A 21,906-nucleotide genomic window follows, 5' to 3' on the forward strand; every position below is an offset into this window, starting at 1 on the left:
TTTCCACATCCAGTTTATGTATCATTGTAATTTATTCAAAGTTGCAGTGAAGCGTGTAAACAATCAATAACACTCAGGCGGACATAAATTACTCGCACCTAATAAAGACCTCAGTGTACAGTCTACTGGGTTTAACCATTGTCGTATTGGGGAAAATCCATAGTGTATATTGCACCTGCCTGTCAAAGGAGTATTGTGAAACGAAACAAAAAAATACATATATTCCGTGTTATGTTAGCAAGGCCAAAACAAGTGAATTATATTGTGTTTTCTTCCTTATTTATGTGTTTTCGGTGAACATATTATCATCGACTTTTCCCGTTAGGATCGAAAATACAGTATTGACACATGCGTTACTGTCAATGTTGTTTCACTATCGAAAGTTTTGGTTTGAGAAGTGTAAAGGAATTATGAAATATTCAAAATTATGAAACAATCTAATCTGTTACACTCGTTATGCAGCCAAAAGTGAAACGAAGGTTTTGAATTGATTCTTAAGACACTGTCATTCGAGGATGGGCCAGGCATTCTCAACAAAGCATCTTGTAAAAGTTTGTCGATATATAACCTTTCTGAAAGATTCGTTGAAAATCTTTATTAATAAAATAATAGATACTCATGAGTTGAGATAATCATTATTTGTCCAGATAAAAGAATATTCTTTCTCATTTTGAAATGAGATCTTCGCAAACATCGATTGTTTGATGACGTCACACTATTGTTCGTGACGTACTGGTGACGTCAGTGGTTAATTGGAAACTGTTATTTACGTTTTATATCCATATGATTCAATATATAAACGTAAATTTAACCATACTTAGCACACGTATAATCATAATGTCACACATCCTTTCTGAAATTGCCGACGTTAAACAGGTATACCATTGCTGACATCTTTGTTGCATGACGTGTAACGACGTCACACAAGGAATTACGTCACAAACGGTTGACGTTCACTGCGTTGAAACTGCAGTCTTTTCGGCAAGGAATACAAATGGAAAAGACGACTTGTTAACTAAAATTAATCATGTTAGCGAGGATAAATATAGAGAATACAGTTTTCGTGTGTATCGCACACCGAGGTTACGAAACTCAGCATCCAAGCATTTCTAACACTCGTTTTGAAATTTTTTATTATGAATCCCACCGGTATGTAAACTAAGTTTATTGCATCACTGTCATTTACGACTTAATCAATAAATTGCATGATTCCGCGGCATCTGATACGCCAACTAAGCATTGTTTTGCCGTTGTAATTTGTGAGTGTGAGTGAGTGAGTTTGGTTTAACGCCGCTTTTAACAGTATTCCAGTTATATCACGGCGTGTCAGCTTAATGTGGGTGGAAAGCCCGAAGTGATGCAGGTCTCAGACGTTTACCACTTCGGTGAAACCCACGAGCACGGGTATGGTGCTGACAAACCTAAAAACATAATCGGGGCGAACCGGGATTCGAACCCACAATCATAGGTTTCTCGCGTGCCCAAGGGACGCAACTCTGCATAGCGAATCGCGGCGCCTTAGACGACTGGGTCACCCGTGCCCCCTTTAATTTGTGACCAAACCAACTAACGGGATAGTGCTTCCTAATTTGCTGATAATAGAATGGGCGGGGCATATGTTTCATAATTGTCACTGATTTCGTACAGTTGTGTACAGTTTTCTATGTTAAGCTGTTAATGATAAAAAAAAAGCTGTCTGTGAAGTTATTATTGTTGACGCATTTATGTAGAAGACTTGACTTCAATATGTTGTTTCGTCTATGGAGTTTTAAAAGTCCGCTTAATCCGCTACGATAATTTATACAGCCATAAACGCAAACATCCCGGTTGAATTCGATTCTTAAATCACCCTCCAAGCGGACATCTTTTCAGAAAAGAAGGTGCGTATTGGGATCTGAGGTTGGAATAGAAATGTTAGATAGACGCAAATAATCCGCGAAGCAATTAGCGTTATTTGCTGTAAACCAAATGAGTAAGTTCCAATGATGTAATACATTTACACTTGGTGTGCCCAATCGCCTATTGAAATAATGTTTAGTACTCTTCAAGAAGGGGTATTAAGCACTGGTGATATATTTATCTGTTACATTTATAATTTACAGGATGATGGGACGGTGGGGTAGCCTTGTTATAAAAGCGTTCGCTCGTCACGTTCAAGGCCCGGGTTCGATTCTCCACATGTGTAGAACGTGTGAAGCCAATTACTGGTGTACTGCGCGTGATATTGCTGGAATATTGCTAAAGGCTGCGTAAAATCAAACTCACTCACTCTCATATTTACAGGTTGAGATGTAGCTGACAATATTCTTTATCAGGGTGATGTGCATGCCAGACCAGGTTTGGGTCCGCACATTCACCCTTTGCATCAGGGTGAGATGCATGCCTAAGATGCACGACAGAAGGTGAGGTGAAATGGGGGTTAACCTTGCGCCCAAGATTAGTGCACTTATATAGCGTGTGTGCATGCATGCGTGCGGGCGTGGCTGCTTGTACTGGTCCGGATTAATGCAGATTTTATAGTGCTAGCCCACTGAGATACCATGCCGCAGTTCGACATGAATACCCCACTCAGACACAGTATACTGACTCCGAGCAGACCAATTCTTGTTTCAGCCCCTTAATGCCGAACGACAGGCAGGGTAACAATAAGTACAGTCTTTGGGTGTGACGCGGACGGGGGTCGAACCCCAGACCTTCCTCTCTACCACTACACCAGGGAGGCGGTTTCACTGGCAGAAAGAAATCTGGTTTCCCATGAGCTTCTACTTACTGAGATAATCCAGACAATCCTATTCAGCGTATGGTCGATCTTTTTCGCAAAATGGATGGGCCCATCCTCAATTATCCAGGGTATCTATTTTATTATGAAAAATACTAGTACTCTACCATAGTAACGTTGTGGTTGGAACGATGCTAAAACAGACACCCAATCAAATTACTCTCAAGAGCTGAAGAATTACTGTTATAATACAGAAAGAGGGTGTACTGTCCGGTTGAGTGAGTGAGCGAGATGTGTTTAATGCCGCTTTGAACAGTTTTCCAGAATTACCACTTTGGTGAACCCGCGAGCACGGGTATTGTCCCGCAAAACCTAAAACCACAATGACCGCGAATGGCCCCAGGGTATATCTCATAAAAGACTTAAGATAAAATATACCAGATAATCAAGCATATGAGCTTTGACCAACAACAATTGTAAAATCGTGTTTGTCGTTTTCCTCTGCGAGCTACATGCTTGTATATCGTCATGGCTTGGCTACTTCGGAATGATATGAGATAATTCGCATGTGTTATTGTAATCATATCATATATCTGAATATCCTCCTACATTTATCACAGGTGTTGTGGAACGTGATACTTCGACCAATTACGCTACACTGTTGCATATGTGGTTTTACATTATGTATGAAAGCAGGCAGTACATCCATGCAAAACTGTAGAATATCAGGCGATAATGACAGCATTTCGTGTTTGATGTTTTTTGTTGGAAATAGATCGAATATTCATTGTGTGAAACAGACTGCATGTTCATTGTGGGTGTTTATTGTGGGAGACACACAGGGGCTCATAGTGGGTGTTCATTGTGGGTGTTCATTGTGGGGTTCATTGTGGGTGTTTATTGTGGGAGACAGACCGGGGTTCATTGTGCATGTTCATTGTGGGAGACAGACCGGAATTCATTGTGGGTGTTCATTGTAGGAGACAGACCGGGGTTCATTGTGGGTGTTCATTGTGGGAGACAGACCGGGGTTCATTGTGGGTGTTCATTGTTGGAGACAGACCGGGGTTTATTGTGGGTGTTCATTGTGGGAGACAGAGTGCATGTTCATTGTGGGTGTTCATTGTGGGAGACAGAGCGCATGTTCATTGTGTGTGTTCATTGTAGGAGACAGACCGGTGTTCATTGTGGGTGTTCATTGTAGGAGACAGACCGGTGTTCACTGTGGATGTTCATTGTAGGAGACAGACCGGGGTTCATTGTTGGTGTTCATTATAGGAGACAGACCGGGGTTCATTGTGGGTGTTCATTGTGGGAGACAGACCGGGGTTCATTGTGGGTGTTCATTGTGGGAGACAGACCGGGGGTCATTGTGGGTGTTCATTGTGGGAGACAGAGTGCATGTTCATTATATGTGTTCATTGTTGGAAACAGACTGCATGTTCACCGTGGGTGTTTATTGTGGAAGACAGACCGGGGTTCATTGTGGGTGTTTATTGTGGGAGACAGACCGGGGTTTATTGTGGGTGTCCATTGTGGGAAACAGACTGCATGTTCACCGTGGGTGTTTATTGTGGGAGACAGACCGAGGTTCATTGTGGGTGTTTATTGTGGGAGACAGACAGGGGTTCATTGTGGGTGTCCATTGTGGGAGACAGACCGGGGTTCATTGTGGGTGTTCATTGTGGGAGGCAGACCGGGGTTCATTGTGGGTGTTCATTGTGGGAGACAGACCGGGGTTCATTGTGGGTGTTCATTGTGGGAGACAGACCGGGTTTTATTGTGGGTGTTTATTGTGGGAGACAGAGCGCATGTTCATTGTGAGTGTTCATTGTTGGAGACAGACCGGGGTTCATTGTGGGTGTTTATTGTGGGAGACAGAGTGCATGTTCATTGTGGGTGTTCATTGTGGGAGGCAGACCGGGGTTCATTGTGGGTGTTCATTGTGGGAGACAGACCGGGGTTCATTGTGGGTGTTCATTGTGGGAGACAGACCAGGGTTTATTGTGGGTGTTCATTGTGGGAGACAGAGCGCATGTTCATTGTGTGTGTTCATTGTTGGAGACAGACCGGGGTTTATTGTGGGTGTTCATTGTGGGAGACAGACTGCATGTTCATTGTGGGTGTCCATTGTGGGAGACAGACTGCATGTTCAGTGTGGGTGTTCATTGTGGGAGACAGACAGGGGTTCATTGTGGGTGTTTACTGTGGGAGACAGGCCGGGGTTCATTGTGGGTGTTCATTGTGGGAGACAGACCGAGGTTCATTGTGGGTGTCCTTTGTGGGAGACAGAGCGCATGTTCATTGTGGGAGACAGACCGGGGTTCATTGTGGGTGTTCATTGTAGGAGACAGACCGGGGTTCATTGTGGGTGTTCATTGTGGGAGACAGAGCGCATGTTCATTGTGGGAGACAGACCGGGGTTCATTGTGGGTGTTCATTGTAGGAGACAGACCAGGGTTTATTGTGGGTGTTCATTGTGGGAGACAGAGCGCATGTTCATTGTGTGTGTTCATTGTTGGAGACAGACCGGGGTTTATTGTGGGTGTTCATTGTGGGAGACAGACTGCATGTTCATTGTGGGTGTCCATTGTGGGAGACAGACTGCATGTTCAGTGTGGGTGTTCATTGTGGGAGACAGACAGGGGTTCATTGTGGGTGTTTATTGTGGGAGACAGGCCGGGGTTCATTGTGGGTGTTCATTGTGGGAGACAGACCGAGGTTCATTGTGGGTGTCCTTTGTGGGAGACAGAGCGCATGTTCATTGTGGGAGACAGACCGGGGTTCATTGTGGGTGTTCATTGTGGGAGACAGACCGGGGTTCATTGTGGGAAACAGACTGCATGTTCAACGTGGGTGTTTATTGTGGGAGACAGACCGGGGTTCATTGTGGGTGTTTATTGTGGGAGACAGACCGGGGTTCATTGTGGGTGTTCATTGTGGGAGACAGACTGTATGTTCGTTGTGGGTGTTCATTGTGGAAGATACACCAGGGTTCATTGTGGGTGTTCATTGTGGGAGACAAACCGGGGTTCATTGTGGGTGTCCATTGTGGGAGACAGACCGGGGTTCATTGTGGGTCTTTATTGTGGGAGACAGACCGGGGTTCATTGTGGGTGTCCATTGTGGGAGACAGACCGGGGTTCATTGTGGGTGTTCATTGTGGGAGACAGACTGCATGTTCATTGTGGGAGACAGAGCGCATGTTCATTGTGGGTGTTCATTGTGGAAGACAGTCCGGGGTTCATTGTGTGTGTTCATTGTGGGAGACAGAGCGCATGTTCATTGTGTGCTTTATTGTGGGAGACAGACCAGGTTCATTGTGGGTGTCCATTGTGGAAGACAGACCAGGGTTCATTGTGGGTGTTCATTATTGGAAACAGACTTCATGTTCATTGTGGGAGACAGAGCGCATGTTCATTCTTGGTGTCCATTGTGGGAGACAGACCGGGGTTCATTGTGGGTGTTCATTGTGGGAGACAGACTGCATGTTCGTTGTGTGTGTTCATTGTGGGAGACACACTGCATGTTCAGTGTGGGTGTTCATTGTGGGAGACACACTGCATGTTCACTGTGGGTGTTCATTGTGGGAGACAGACCGGGGTTCATTGTGGGTGATCATTGTTTGAGACAAACAGGGGTTCATTGTGGGTGTTTATTGTGGGAGACAGACCGGGGTTCATTGTGGGTGATCATTGTTTGAGACACACCGGGGTTCATTGTGGGTGTTCACTGTGGGAGACACACCGGGGTTCATTGTGGGTGTTTATTGTGGGAAACACACTGCATGTTCAGTGTGGGTGTTCATTGTGGGAGACAGACAGGGGTTCATTGTGTGTTTTATTGTGGGAGACAGACTGCATGTTCATTGTGGGAGACAGACCGGGGTTAATTGTGGGTGTTTATTGTTGGAAACAGACTGCATGTTCACTGTTGGAGACAGACCGGGGTTCATTGTGGGTGTTTATTGTTGGAAACAGACTGCATGTTCACTGTTGGAGACAGACCGGGGTTCATTGTGTGTGTTCATTGTGGGAAACAGACTGCATGTTCACTGTTGGAGACAGACCGGGGTTCATTGTGGGTGTTCATTGTGGGAAACAGACTGCATGTTCACTGTTGGAGACAGACCGGGGTTCATTGTGGGTGTTCATTGTGGGAAACAGACTGCATGTTCACTGTTGGAGACAGACCGGGGTTCATTGTTGGAGACAGACCGGGGTTCATTGTGGGAAACAGACTGCATGTTCAACGTGGGTGTTTATTGTGGGAGACAGACCGGGGTTCATTGTGGGTGTTCATTGTGGGAGACAGACTGTATGTTCGTTGTGGGTGTTCATTGTGGAAGACACACCGGGGTTCATTCTGGGTGTTCATTGTGGGAGACAAACCGGGGTTCATTGTGGGTGTCCATTGTGGGAGACAGACCGGGGTTCATTGTGGGTGTTCATTGTTGGAAACAGACTGCATGTTCATTGTGGGAGACAGACCGGGGTTCATTGTGGGTGTCCATTGTGGGAGACAGACCGGGGTTCATTGTGGGTGTTCATTGTGGGAGACACTGCATGTTCAGTGTGGGAGACAGAGCGCATGTTCATTGTGGGTGTTCATTGTGGAAGACAGTCCGGGGTTCATTGTGTGTGTTCATTGTGGGAGACAGAGCGCATGTTCATTGTGTGCTTTATTGTGGGAGACAGACCGGGGTTCATTGTGGGTGTCCATTGTGGAAGACAGACCAGGGTTCATTGTGGGTGTTCATTATTGGAAACAGACTTCATGTTCATTGTGGGAGACAGAGCGCATGTTCATTCTTGGTGTCCATTGTGGGAGACACACTGCATGTTCACTGTGGGTGTTCATTGTGGGAGACAGACCGGGGTTCATTGTGGGTGATCATTGTTTGAGACAAACAGGGGTTCATTGTGGGTGTTTATTGTGGGAGACAGACCGGGGTTCATTGTGGGTGATCATTGTTTGAGACACACCAGGGTTCATTGTGGGTGTTCATTGTGGGAGACACACCGGGGTTCATTGTGGGTGATCATTGTTTGAGACACACCGGGGTTCATTGTGGGTGTTCACTGTGGGAGACAGACCGGGGTTCATTGTGGGTGATCATTGTTTGAGACACACCGGGGTTCATTGTGGGTGTTCACTGTGGGAGACAGACCGGGGTTCATTGTGGGTGTTTATTGTGGGAAACACACTGCATGTTCAGTGTGGGTGTTCATTGTGGGAGACAGACAGGGGTTCATTGTGTGTTTTATTGTGGGAGACAGACTGCATGTTCATTGTGGGAGACAGACCGGGGTTCATTGTGGGTGTTTATTGTTGGAAACAGACTGCATGTTCACTGTTGGAGACAGACCGGGGTTCATTGTGGGTGTTCATTGTGGGAAACAGACTGCATGTTCACTGTGGGAGACAGACCGGGGTTCATTGTGGGTGTTCATTGTGGGAAACAGACTGCATGTTCACTGTGGGAGACAGACCGGGGTTCATTGTTGGAGACAGACCGGGGTTCACTTTCGCAAACAGACCGGGGTTCATTGTGTGTGTTCATTTCGGAGACAGACCGGGGTTCATTGTTGGAGACAGACCGGCGTTCATTGCGGGTGTTCATTGTGGGAGACAGACTGCATGTTCAGTGTGGGTGTTCATTGTGGGAGACAGACAGGGGTTCATTGTGTGTTTTATTGTGGGAGACAGACTGCATGTTCAGTGTGGGTGTTCATTGTGGGAGACACACTGCATGTTCACTGTGGGTGTTCATTGTGGGAGACAGACCGGGGTTCATTGTGGGTGATCATTGTTTGAGACAAACAGGGGTTCATTGTGGGTGTTTATTGTGGGAGACAGACCGGGGTTCATTGTGGGTGATCATTGTTTGAGACACACCGGGGTTCATTGTGGGTGTTCACTGTGGGAGACAGACCGGGGTTCATTGTGGGTGTTCATTGTGGGAGACACACCGGGGTTCATTGTGGGTGTTCATTGTGGGAGACACACCGGGGTTCATTGTGGGTGTTTATTGTGGGAAACACACTGCATGTTCAGTGTGGGTGTTCATTGTGGGAGACAGACAGGGGTTCATTGTGTGTTTTATTGTGGGAGACAGACTGCATGTTCATTGTGGGAGACAGACCGGGGTTAATTGTGGGTGTTTATTGTTGGAAACAGACTGCATGTTCACTGTTGGAGACAGACCGGGGTTCATTGTGTGTGTTCATTGTTGGAAACAGACTGCATGTTCACTGTTGGAGACAGACCGGGGTTCATTGTGTGTGTTCATTGTGGGAAACAGACTGCATGTTCACTGTTGGAGACAGACCGGGGTTCATTGTGGGTGTTCATTGTGGGAAACAGACTGCATGTTCACTGTGGGAGACAGACCGGGGTTCATTGTGGGTGTTCATTGTGGGAAACAGACTGCATGTTCACTGTTGGAGACAGACCGGGGTTCATTGTTGGAGACAGACCGGGGTTCACTTTCGGAGACAGACCGGGGTTCATTGTGTGTGTTCATTTCGGAGACAGACCGGGGTTCATTGTTGGAGACAGACCGGCGTTCATTGCGGGTGTTCATTGTGGGAGACAGACCGGATGTTCGACGTTTGTAGACACCGATGCTTCACATAGGAAAACGTAAGACTTTATGGATAACAAGTTCTGGTTTATTTCAAATAGCGGCGTTCCGACACATGGAAACATGGAAACGTCGCCCTGTGCCATAAACCAGAATCCCCAAAAGCTGTACGTTTTCTTATCTACTCGGCAACTTCTAGAATGTCAATCAAACAATCAAACAATCATGACTGAAATCGAACCACGACCTTCAGCGTGACGAGCGAACGGCTTAACTACCAGGCCAACCAATCACATGCAAAGACACGTGAACATGTTAAGGATTTTATATCAAATTGATGAATAATCCTACAACGACTTTCGATGCTGTTTTGTTGCTAATGTGTTCAGGTTGAGCTGTTTTCGAAAAGCTTAAAGCAGGTATTGGTTGTGCCTATATAATTAAAGGAAGTATGTCAACAATCACTCCGTACATCAAACAGAAGCTCCGTCAGCTGATAGACGGACACCACGAGGACGTCACACAGTTGATGAATGTGCATTTGGCGTGTGAGTCAGTCTCATGCAAACGTCGGGCGCATTTACCATGTACTATTTGTGGCATCGATTTTTTAGAATAGGCACTGAAAGACACCCTCTGTGTCCATGAACTTATAAAATATGTAAATACATTAATATCAATAACGCACTCTCGTAACTAAATCGCATTTAATCAAAACGAGACTTTACTCGGGCGAATTGGTAGTGTGGACAATTACCTTAAACACCTCGGCTAGTGTTTGCGATGGATATAGACTAACATCTAGTCTCTGAATTGAACATATCGTACAGAAAAAAACAGTTGTTCAGTTATCTAAATAAAAATAAAGTAAAAGGAGCCCAGTGACTCTCTTCATTTTCATACTGCGGTGATCTAGACTTGCCAAACATTATAGACTTGCATGGGATGTATTTGATATATTTGTATCAGGGTCTGTAAGACAGACTAGCGATGGATATCAAATGAGCTGTTTATGATAACCGAAATTACAGAAAGATAATGTCTCAGTTTCACCAGGTATTAACTTTGTTTGTTTTAAGCCGCACTCAACAATATTCCATTTATATGACGGCGGTCTTTAAATAACCGAGTCTGGATCAGACACTCCAGTGATTGACATCATGAGCATCAATCTACGCATGCAAGTCAGCGAGCCAGACCACCCGATCCCGTTATTTGTCTCTCACGACAATCATGGGTTGTTGAAGACCAATTCTGACCCGGATCTTCACCGATGAGGTATCAACTAGTTAATCTAGAACTAGACTGACAATGGGCACCAGATGGACTCCCTTTAATAGCCGTCGTACCATGAAGTCCTTTGGGAATTAGATCCATAATCCCCCTTAGCAAATCTCAAGCCTTTCAGAAGCGTAGACTGGTATGAGGATCGGGTGTGCACGATGTGTGGCCTGTCTGATTGTACGTCCCTGTACACCGACTCAACCTCACAAACACATGCCTGTCTTGCGTGGCATGGGTTGTATTACTAACTATTATTAGTTTGTGTTTTTGTGTACCTGGTGTGTGTTTTGAAATGGAAGTATATGTATATAATTCATTTTCTGGAAAACCTACGTTATTATTATTATACACCTATTTTTTTACAATGGAATACAGTGTTCATATGTGACATTGAGAAGCATGACGTAAATAAAAAAATCATAATAGCAATTTTTGTCCGGGTATGCGGATGTGAAAACTTTGAACAGTCTTACAGTGACACCACGGTATGTCGACCTGATGTTGGAGGAAAGACATTTGATGCAGGTCTCAGATGTTTACCACTAAGAAACACATGAGTCTAGGTATGGTGCTGACAAACCAATAAATATAATAAGGGCGAAAAAACGATCATAGGTTTCTGACATGCTTAATGGATGCAACTCTGCATAGCTACTTGCGGCGCCTTAGGCGACTGGGCCTGCCGTTCCCTAGAATTAACGGGACCGGATGGTCAGGCTCGCTGATTTGGTTGATTCATGTCGTCAGTCCCAATAGCGTTGATCGATACTCATGATGTCAATCACTGGGTTGTCTGGTCCAGACTCGATTATTTACAGACCGCCGTCATAGAGCTGGAATATTGCTGAGAGCGGCGTTAAACAACAAACCAACCAACCAACCACTCCAAGTGAGTGAGTGATTTATGTAACGCCGCTTTTAACAGTATTCTAGTTATATCAAGGCGAATGAGCTTAATCTGGGAGGAAAGCCCAATATTATGCAGGTATCACGTTTACCACTTTGGTCAAACCCATGTTGCTGATGTAGTAGGGCGTGGAGTCATCCCACAGATGACATCCTTACCTTGTCAGTTTGCTTACGGGGTTAACCTCTTTGGTCATGTGGACAAACCGTTTGACCTCTGATCAGAAGGTCCGTGGTTCGAATCAAGGGACTCGGAAATTTTATGGCCGCTACATTGGCGCCCAACGTGAGGCTGAGCACGTTCATATTAAATTTGAGCAAAATAAGCCTCAGTACCCTACTTTGCGGCCTGGGACGTGCCTTCTGTTGACGGGGGAGTATGTAGCAGGGCGTGGAGTCGTCCCACAGATGACATCCTTACCTTGTCAGCTTGCTGACTGGGTTAACCTCTTTGGGCATGTGGACAAGGCGTCCGACCTCTGATCAGAAGGTCCGTGGTTCGAATCCCACCACGGGACTTGGAACTTTTATGGCCGCTACACTAACAAACCTAGACATATAGTCGGGGCAAACTGGGATTGGAACCCACAGTCCTAGAATTCTGGCACGCTTAAGGGACGCAACTCTGCACAGCGAATTGTGGCGCCTCAGGCGACTGGGCCACCCGTACCACCTTGCTAAAATTAATATGTGGAAGGGGGTGAATTTAATTTATATTAGAGGCACAAGTGTGTTTCTCATTTGTATAAAGTTCATTTGGATTATTATTATAGGTTAGTCACGACCGAACCCGTGCTCGTGGCTTTCACGGAAGGGGTAAACGTCAATGACCTGAATCATTTAGACTTTCTTCCCTCATTAAGATGACATGATGATCGCATTATTGTTTCTGCTCTGAAGTTTCACTGTTCACAATGCCACGGTGTCATGGACCACTGCCACTATGACACATCCCTTATGAAGGTCCAATGGTGTCATGGGCCACTGCCAGTATGACACATCCCTTATGAAGGTCCAATGGTGTTATGGACCACTGCAACTATGACACATCCCTTATGAAGGTCCAATGGTGTCATGGGCCACTGCCAGTATGACACATCGCTTATGAGGGTCCAATGGTGTCATGGGCCACTGCCACTATGACACATCCCTTATGAAGGTCCAATGGTGTCATGGACCACTGCCAGTATGACACATCCCTTATGAGGGTCCAATGGTGTCATGGGCCACTGCCACTATGACACATCCCTTATGAAGGTCCAATGGTGTCATGGACCACTGCAACTATGACACATTCCTTATGAAGGTCCAATGGTGTCATGGACCACTGCCACTATGACACACCCCTTATGAAGGTCCAATGGTGTTATTGACCACTGCCACTATGACACACCCCTTATGAAGGTCCAATGGTGTTATTGACCACTGCCACTATGACACATCCCTTATGAAGGTCCAATTGTGTCATGGACCACTGCCACTATGACACATCCCTTAAGAAGGTCCAATTGTGTCATGGACCACTGCAACTATGACACATTCCTTATGAAGGTCCATTGGTGTCATGGACCACTGCAACTATGACACATCCCTTCTGAAGGTCCAATGGTGTCATGGGCCACTGCAACTATGACGCACCCTTCTGAAGGTCCAATGGTGTCGTGGATCACACATTTCTGCCACTATGACATATCCCTTCTGAAGGTCCAATGGTGTCATGGGTCACCCATTGCTGCCACTATGACATATCCCTTCTGAAGGTCCAATGGTGTCATGGATCACCCATTTCTACCACTATGGCATATCCCTTCTGAACATCCAATGGTGTGATGGATCACCCATTTCTGCCACTATGACATATCCCCTCTGAAGGTCCAATGGTGTCATGGATCACCCATTTCTGCCACTATTACATATCCCTTCTGAAGGTCCAATGGTGTCATGGATCATCCATTTCTACCACTATGACACACCCCTTCTGAAGGTCCAATGGTGTCATGGATCACTCATTTCTACCACTATGACATATCCCTTCTGAAGGTCCAATGGTGTGATGGATCACCCATTTCTACCACTATGACACACCCCTTCTGAAGGTCCAATGAACCACGGCATGTCCGATGGTATCATGGGCCATTGCATCCTATCATAGTCGTTTCACAGTTCATGGTCAAATCACGCAAGTTTGTTATTTTAAGTCTTCTTAACCGAGTTTCCACAATCGTCAATGATTTACAATGTTCTGCTTATATATATTGTGATCCCCGTTTTCTGGAAGCTTGAGCCCCTAAATTTATAGCCTTAAACATGAGCGTCCACTCAGTTGTGGCGTCTTGTTTGTGTGACTTGCCTTGTTAGCTAAAAATAACAACCTTCAAGTGCTATTGTTTGATAGAGGTCAGCCATGAGTGAATGAAATTACGCTGGAGGTCATCCAGTGTTAGTCATTCAAGTGGGTGTGGGTGTGGAGCGAACCCAGAGTTTGATGTGGCGAGGTTACACCACTACCTGGGTTAAACGCTGGGACCATATCACCAACAGTAAAAGTATGAAGTAACTTGAATGATGACTTCGTTATGGGGAGGTGAGCGATTGCTGCTTTTGCAACTCAGCCAGCAATATTACGCCTTTATTGCTTGTTGTAGATCAGAACCCTCTACTACAAATAATCAAAGTCTGTTAAAGTAAGGGATTTACGATTGTCTCAGAACTAAGATCACTTTGTACAAGTTGACCCTGGGCCCCGTTTTTAAAAGGATCTCAGAACTACGAATGACGTATGTCCCTGTTAAAGCATGGTAGTTAGGATCCTCTAAGCGCTAAGATCGCTTAACGCTTAGACCCACCACCCTGTTCCATAAAGCGATCTCATCGCCACGAATGTCCTAAGCGTATGTTAAAGTATGCAGTAAGTTACGATTGTCAAAAGATCGCTTAATGTCACGGCCCAGACATCGGATTACTATCGAAGTGAGAAATAAACTTATGTTAGAAATATGAAGTAATTGTTTACTACCAACCGTACGATATCACGTTGGCAGCCAGGTCACAGATTTTAATAACCATATGACCATTTTTGCCAGCTCCTATGACAAGCATTGGTCACAGGGAACTTGTTCTACTATCTAGAAATATATATCTTCTTATACAGTGAAACCTTGTTTGTGCGATCTCTGCGTTAACGCACTCTTTGTCCGTTATATACGACAACCGGAAGAGCTATCATGTATACCAAATGGCATCACTCTGTTAACAGGATTCATTTATCCAGACATTTGTTAATCCGGACGTGTGTGTGTGTGTGTGTGTGTGTGTGTGTGTGTGTGTGTAGACAGGTTTTGTGGTTCCAGTCCACTCACTGAGATACCATGCCACAGTATGGTATTGAATTGGATCAGCTTGGATGAGTGAGGGTTAAGGCCGCTTTTAGCAATATCCCAGCAATATCGAACGCCAGAAATGGGCTTCACACATTGTACACATCTGGGAATCGAACCTGAGCCTTTTGCATGAGAATGATTTAACCTCCAGGCTACTCCACCACTCCGTTAACATATATAACTCCCCTCAGACATAGTAAACTGACTCCACCAGTCTTTGTTTTATCGCTTGATACCGAGCATCAGGCAGAGTAACAACAAATATAATCGGTTAACGTCTTTTGGAATGACGCGTCCAGGGAGAGACCCATGTAGATCCAGGTTAGAATAGTTCCTCAGCAAACCATGCTTGCCGTACAAGGCGACTGTGCTTGTCGAAAGAGGTGACTAACGGGATGGGTGGTCAGGCTCGCTGACTTGGTTGATGCATGTCTGCATGGGTAGATGCTCATGATATCAATCACTGGATTGTCTAGTCCAGGCTCGATAATTTACAGACCGTCGCCATATTGCTGAGTGCGGCGTTAAACAACAAACAAACAAATTATCCGGGGAGACGCTCTACCACGAGACCACGGGTGTACATGAAAGATTTGTACAAATGTTGATGAGTGTGAGGTAACGTCGTTTCAAAGACTCAAAGACTCAAAGTCAGTCTTACAGATTATTTTCCAATCAGAAAAATAATTTCACAAGTAATACGCAACTATGAGGAGGCTTTTAAAATTAAAAATCTGGGAACGTATTCGTAGTGACTGTGAACGGGAGGATTGATCATTTGATATTTTGGGGGAGGCTGGAAGATTTTTTCAAGAAATAACTGGAAATCATACGTCGGCCTCAAGTTCAACAAAACTTGCACATGCATGAGTGTCCTGATAAAAAAGTATTTATTTTGGGGGGTTCGAATCTTACTTTTATTTTTGTTGGGACTCAAACATTCAAATAAAAATGTCTTGAGCCAGTGTCTCGTGTCTCAAACAAAAACCTCCCGCACCTGCCCACGAAAATAAAGCGGTTTGTCCCTAACGGATTCCTGTCACTCAAGTTTCATCAGATGTTATTTCATAGTTTGTTCAAAGGCATGGCCCCCTCTCTCCCTTTACCAGCATGTGCTACCACATCTCAACAGGGGCTCGGGCCGGATGGATGGTTTCCACGCTCTGTGCCAACGAGGTGGGCTCTGTGGTTATTTCTGTGCATGGCCATCCGCGTTCACGTCTCAGCTCTGTCGGTATTGAAGCATACCGTTTTTTTATTACAAATATTTGTCTAATGTGTCACTAAAATTCGAAAAGTCTACCATGTCTGTCGCTGTGAGGACAACAATTGACAATTGACGCCAGCCATGCCGAATCTGACCAGTCATGCACAGTCAAGCTCGGGTTTGCACAAGAATAGTTTTACTTTGAGCCTTCGTACAACAGAGCGTAATGAATCCGGTATTCGTGACAACTTGCTATCAGTCGGAAAGACCTCAAACGGAACCGTCATGGTCGGATTGAAGTGAAAAATGGCGGGATTTCAGGAGTGGTGATTGGATCGGTAAGGTTCTGGCAGTTTGGTAATCCGATGCTCTGTCGTAGATGTGTGGGTTTACTCTGAACCTTTTCAACTTCCACAATGGATGTCATTAATTTTCTCATTGTGCCCACGTTCAGCTTCATTTAGCCCCTTCAAGCTCCACTGGCTGATGGCAGAACGCTTCTCGTCTGCTGGCGCTGTCAATATTCCCTACCTTCTCAGTGTCCTAGTATCCACACTGGGAGCCAACGTATCGAACATTTCAAAACTATGCATTTCTTGTTTCTATTTTGTTTTTGAAGAATTGAATCAGGAAAGGTTTTGACATAAATACGTTTGAAAAGATTGAGCAACCTCGAGAAAAGGGTTCTTCATCCAAAAGTATTTCAGCGCTGGCGTCCATACCAAACTTAAGACTGGTCATTTTATTGTCGAGAATGTGTTTTTTTTCGCTTTATGGCTAGGTGTCTATTATTTTAGTGTATAAAGTATACGTGCGGGGATTCAAATGTATCGTGCAGGAAATGCAGTACTAATGTGAAGGGATTAGTTTTGTTGAGTTGAAACATTTTCACTGCCTGTTTCTTATTTAACAAACGACTATGAGAACAGTTTCTAAATTTGACTGGACCATGTGAACTAATTATCCAACATGATAAACGACGCGCGTTTGTTGCTGTTGTTGTGTAACGCCGTACTCAGCAATATTCCAGCAAATACGCAAGTGTGGACCAGACAATCCAGTGACTGGCATCATGGGCATCGACCCACGCAAATGGAATACTGCTGAGTGCTGCGTTACACAAAAAACTAAAACAAACAGTTGTCTCTGAAAGCGACCTAAGCAGCACGATTATCATAAGTCAGCTTTTGGAGCTTTGATATTCGTAGCGCTAAGATCGCGTTGTGTGAGACCGCCGCCGTGGTCTAGCGGTAGAGCGTCCGCCCGGAGAGCGGAAGGTCCGGGGTTCGATCCCCGGCCGCGTCATATCAAAAGACGTTAAAAGATAGTATTCGTTGTTACCCTGTCTGGCGCTCGGCATTAAGGGGCAAAAACAAGGACTGGTCGGATACTGCATCTGAGTGGGGTATTGATGTTAAACTGCGGCATGGTATCTCAGTGAGCTAGCACTATAAATCGGCATCATTCAGCTATATAAGTGCAATAATCTTGGACGCGACGTTAAACCCCATTTCACCTCACCTCACCGCTTTGTGTGACCAGGAAGTCACAACGCTGGTGTCTATCAGTCACGAAATCTTCACCGACAAACCACTCAGCCGTGAACAGCGAATACATGCCGAGTACAAGCGTTACTTGTCTAGCCAGTTCTATTCCCCAAACAGCATAAGGAAAATTATTTGTTTCAATTGTAGAGGAGAGAAATGCATTTTGTTATAAAGGATTTCTTAGGCAATATGTTAGTGTATAAGTTAGCCCCTAAAGGATGGGTTGTCTTGTGGTCAAAGCGTTCGTTTGTTAAGCAGAATCAGTGGATTTTCACATTGGGACATTGTGTGTAAACCACTCAGACACTGTACACTGACTCGGGGCCGACCACTCATTAAGCCCCTTGATGCAGAACGCGTTTTTTAACGTCTTTTAGTATGACGCCAGAGGATCGAGCCACCTATCCACGGATGCGGTCAACATTAACAGAATTTTAAAAATTTCGAAGTAACGTGAAATGGGGTTTAACGTCGAGTTCAAGATTATTGCACAGTAGCGACGTGCATGCTTGGTATGTCCGTAGAAATGCCGTGTATTGTGCTAGCCCACTGGAGACCATGCTCCAGTTTAACATTGATATCCCAGACACTGTGTACTGACTACAAGCCAATTAACCAGTCGTTGTTTTTAAAAGTACCATCTTTTGTCTTTTGGTATGACGCGACCGAGGATCCGACCACCGGCATTTCGCTGTTCAGGCAGGCGCTGTATCCACTAAACCACGGGGGCGGCCAGTTATATCGATACGTGTCAGGTTCATGAAGAAGGAAAGCCTGATGTGATGCAGGTAATGTAAATTTTGCACTAGAACGGGTGCTGACAACTTATCACCATGACAATGTGAAATGGCATAACATCATGGAACAACTAAAGGACGCAACTCAGTCAGACCAACGTCAGCCAAAACTGTGAGGTCAGTTTTTACGCCGCTGTTAAGAATATCTGGCAGTATCACAAGAATGGACTTCACACTATATGAAACCTTGTGGTCAATCGACCCCGGATCAAGGTCTACGGCGAGACGCTTGGCCCTTCCGCCAGGGCTGGCTACATAGAAGCTAGCAAGAATACACTAAAGTAATGAACGGCAAACCAGAAAGAAACCAGAAGTAGTTCATTGCCAATTATTCCAAACCTGATACACGGGAACTAGGACTGGACGAAACCAAATATACCACCAAAGATCGGCATCTGATGATGTGGCTCGTGTCAGAAGGAGCAGCCGCCCAGATGATGTGACTAGCAATGAGGCAAAACATCACCCTCTAGCCCTCGCCCAGGGAGTGAGTGAGTAATGGTCAGCGCCCCTTTTAGCAATATTCCAGCAATTTTACGGTGTGGGATCACCAGAAGTGGGTTCCACACATAGTACCCATATGACTACAAGACATATCCCAATAGTCCACCACAGGATATGCTATCTTGGAGTAACGAACCCAGGACTTAAACCACCAGGTTATCCCACCTTGCATCAATGTGTTAAATGATTCAATTGAAATAAATGACGTGATCAAGAAATGATCTTATATCATGCAATTGTCTAATAGTATTTAGCGTGCGACCATGTTTGGGCTTTCGCTGATGAGTTCCTTCATCCCGTGTCATGCCGCTGTCCAATGACAGTCAATGTATGACACGTGGTGGAGTTTCATATTCACGTTATTCTTTCAGTCTCTCTTTGTACGTGTTCTGTATGCATTACTGAAAAATTGTTAAAGGTGGTCCGTTTACCTCGCTGTATCTTCATACTGGAATAAATGAAACCCAAGAGATTTCATGGCATGTGATTGGCTCACAAGCCCTATTTTTGAGGTTCAGTTCCCTTTGCGGACCACTGTTTTCTGACTAACTGATTATAGGATGGGCCGGGCACTATGTGTTTACATTACGGAGGTCTACCGACGTGCACTCTGCGCTTTAAACAGAGTGTTCTCCGGTTGTTCCATTTATATCTCCATAGTGCGCAAAAGTATTGACGTCCATTCTCAATAAATCCGCTTTTCCTAAAGAATATTACCTTAACTTTTATCATCATCGATAATCCAATGTATAATTAATGCAAAAAGAAAACCGGAAACCATTCGCCAGCATTGTTTTGTTCTGAGTCCGACTTGAAAAACGCAACGTTGAAAATAACACTCAAATCAAATAACACAATCAGCGAGAGAAGTTACTGATTAGACAAATGCAGATGTGACGTCATTTCCTAAACGAAGCTGTGGTGATTAACTGATACAGGATATTTATCATAATCGAGGATGATCTTTTATTATCAGGACTAATTTAAATAGGTTTATACTTGCACAACGGCACGGTACTGCAGCTCACCTCGTTGAATATGTATCAGCTTAAATGACAGCACCGATATCTTGAATATTAGACTGATCATTCATATGATAATATATCTATTATCGTGTTCAAGCTCTGATACAGCTTGATACATGTCGTGTCACGTTGGCAATTTGCTCATGCTCTCAACCACTGGTTTGTCTAGTCCCGCCATGACATGCAACATTAAGGCTTAAATACTGTCGCCAGTGGCTTTGAGAACAGCTCCCTATTGTGCACTCAGCCACACGCTACTAAAAATCTATTTTTTTAACAAAACATTTTCAAAGTGGAGTAATTCTCCGAAAACAATACGTCATACACGGGCACGTTCAGAGACCTCTCGTCCCAATGTGACCTATATCTAGCTGAGGTGCATATTTGTATTACAACTTTCTGTGGGGTACACATATGAACACAAATATGTAACTGGGGTACATTTTGAAGTACCAGTACCGACGAACCCAACAACCTCAATTTATACTACAATTACTATTGCTACTACTTCTGTTGCATATGCTGCCACTTCTTTTGTTGCTGATGCTACTGATGCTTTTGTTGCTGCTGCTACTGCTACTACTTCTATTGCTGATGTTACTGCTGCTACTACGTGTGTTGCTGCTGCTACTGATACTTCCACTTTTGTTGCTGCTGCTGCTACTACTACTACTACTACTACTTTTGTTGCTGCTGCTACTACTACTACTACTTTTGTTGCTGATGCTACTGATACTTCCACTTTTGTTGCTGCTGCTACTACTACTACTACTTTTGTTGCTGATGCTGCTACTACTACTACTACTACTTTTGTTGCTGCTGCTACTACTACTACTACTTCTGTTGCTGATGTTACTGCTACTACTACTTTTGTTGCTGATGCTACCACTACTACTACTACTACTTTTGTTGCTGATGCTACTACTACTACTACTTTTGTTGCTGCTGCTGCTACTACTACTTCTGTTGCTGCTGCTACTACTACTACTACTTCTGTTGCTGCTACTACTACTACTACTTCTGTTGCTGCTGCTGCTACTACTACTACTTCTGTTGCTGCTACTACTACTACTACTTCTGTTGCTGCTACTACTACTACTACTTCTGTTGCTGCTGCTACTACTACTACTACTTCTGTTGCTGCTGCTACTACTACTACTACTACTTCTGTTGCTGCTACTACTACTTCTGTTGCTGCTGCTACTACTACTACTACTTCTGTTGCTGATGCTACTACTACTACTACTTCTGTTGCTGCTGCTACTACTACTACTACTACTTCTGTTGCTGATGCTACTGATACTTCCACTTTTGTTACTGCTACTACTACTTCTGTTGCTGGTTCGACTACTTTTGTTGCTGATGCTTCTGCTAGTATTACTTCTACTCCTTTTATTCCCGATACTCCTACTCCTACTACTACTACTACTACTACTACTACTACTTCTACTTCTACTACAGTCGCTGATGCCTCTACTATTTCCACTGCTTTTGTTGTCGATGCTGCTACTACTACTACTCTTTTGCCGTTGCTTCTACTACTACTATTTTTGTTGCTAATGCTACTGCTGCTACTACTACTTCTGTTGCGATTACTACGTGTGTTGCTGATGCTACTGCTGCTTCGACTACTTCTGTTGCTGATGCTACTGCTACCTTTGTTGCTGATGCTACTACTACTTCTGTTGCTGCTACTACGTGTTGCTGATGCTACTGCTGCTTCGACTTCTATTGCTGGTAATACGTGTGTTGCTGATGCTAGTGCTGCTACTACTACTTCTATTGCTGCTACTACGTGTGTTGCTGATGCTACTGCTGCTACTACTACTTCTGTTGCTGCTACTACGTGTGTTGCTGATGCTACTGCTGCTACTTTTGTTGCTGATGCTACTACTGCTTTGACTACTTTTGTTGGTGCTGATGTTACTTTTGCTACTGCTACTTCTACGTT

Source organism: Haliotis cracherodii, unplaced genomic scaffold (assembly GCF_022045235.1).
Source record: "Haliotis cracherodii isolate W230 unplaced genomic scaffold, xgHalCrac1.p SCAF_23, whole genome shotgun sequence".
NCBI lineage: Eukaryota > Metazoa > Mollusca > Gastropoda > Lepetellida > Haliotidae > Haliotis > Haliotis cracherodii.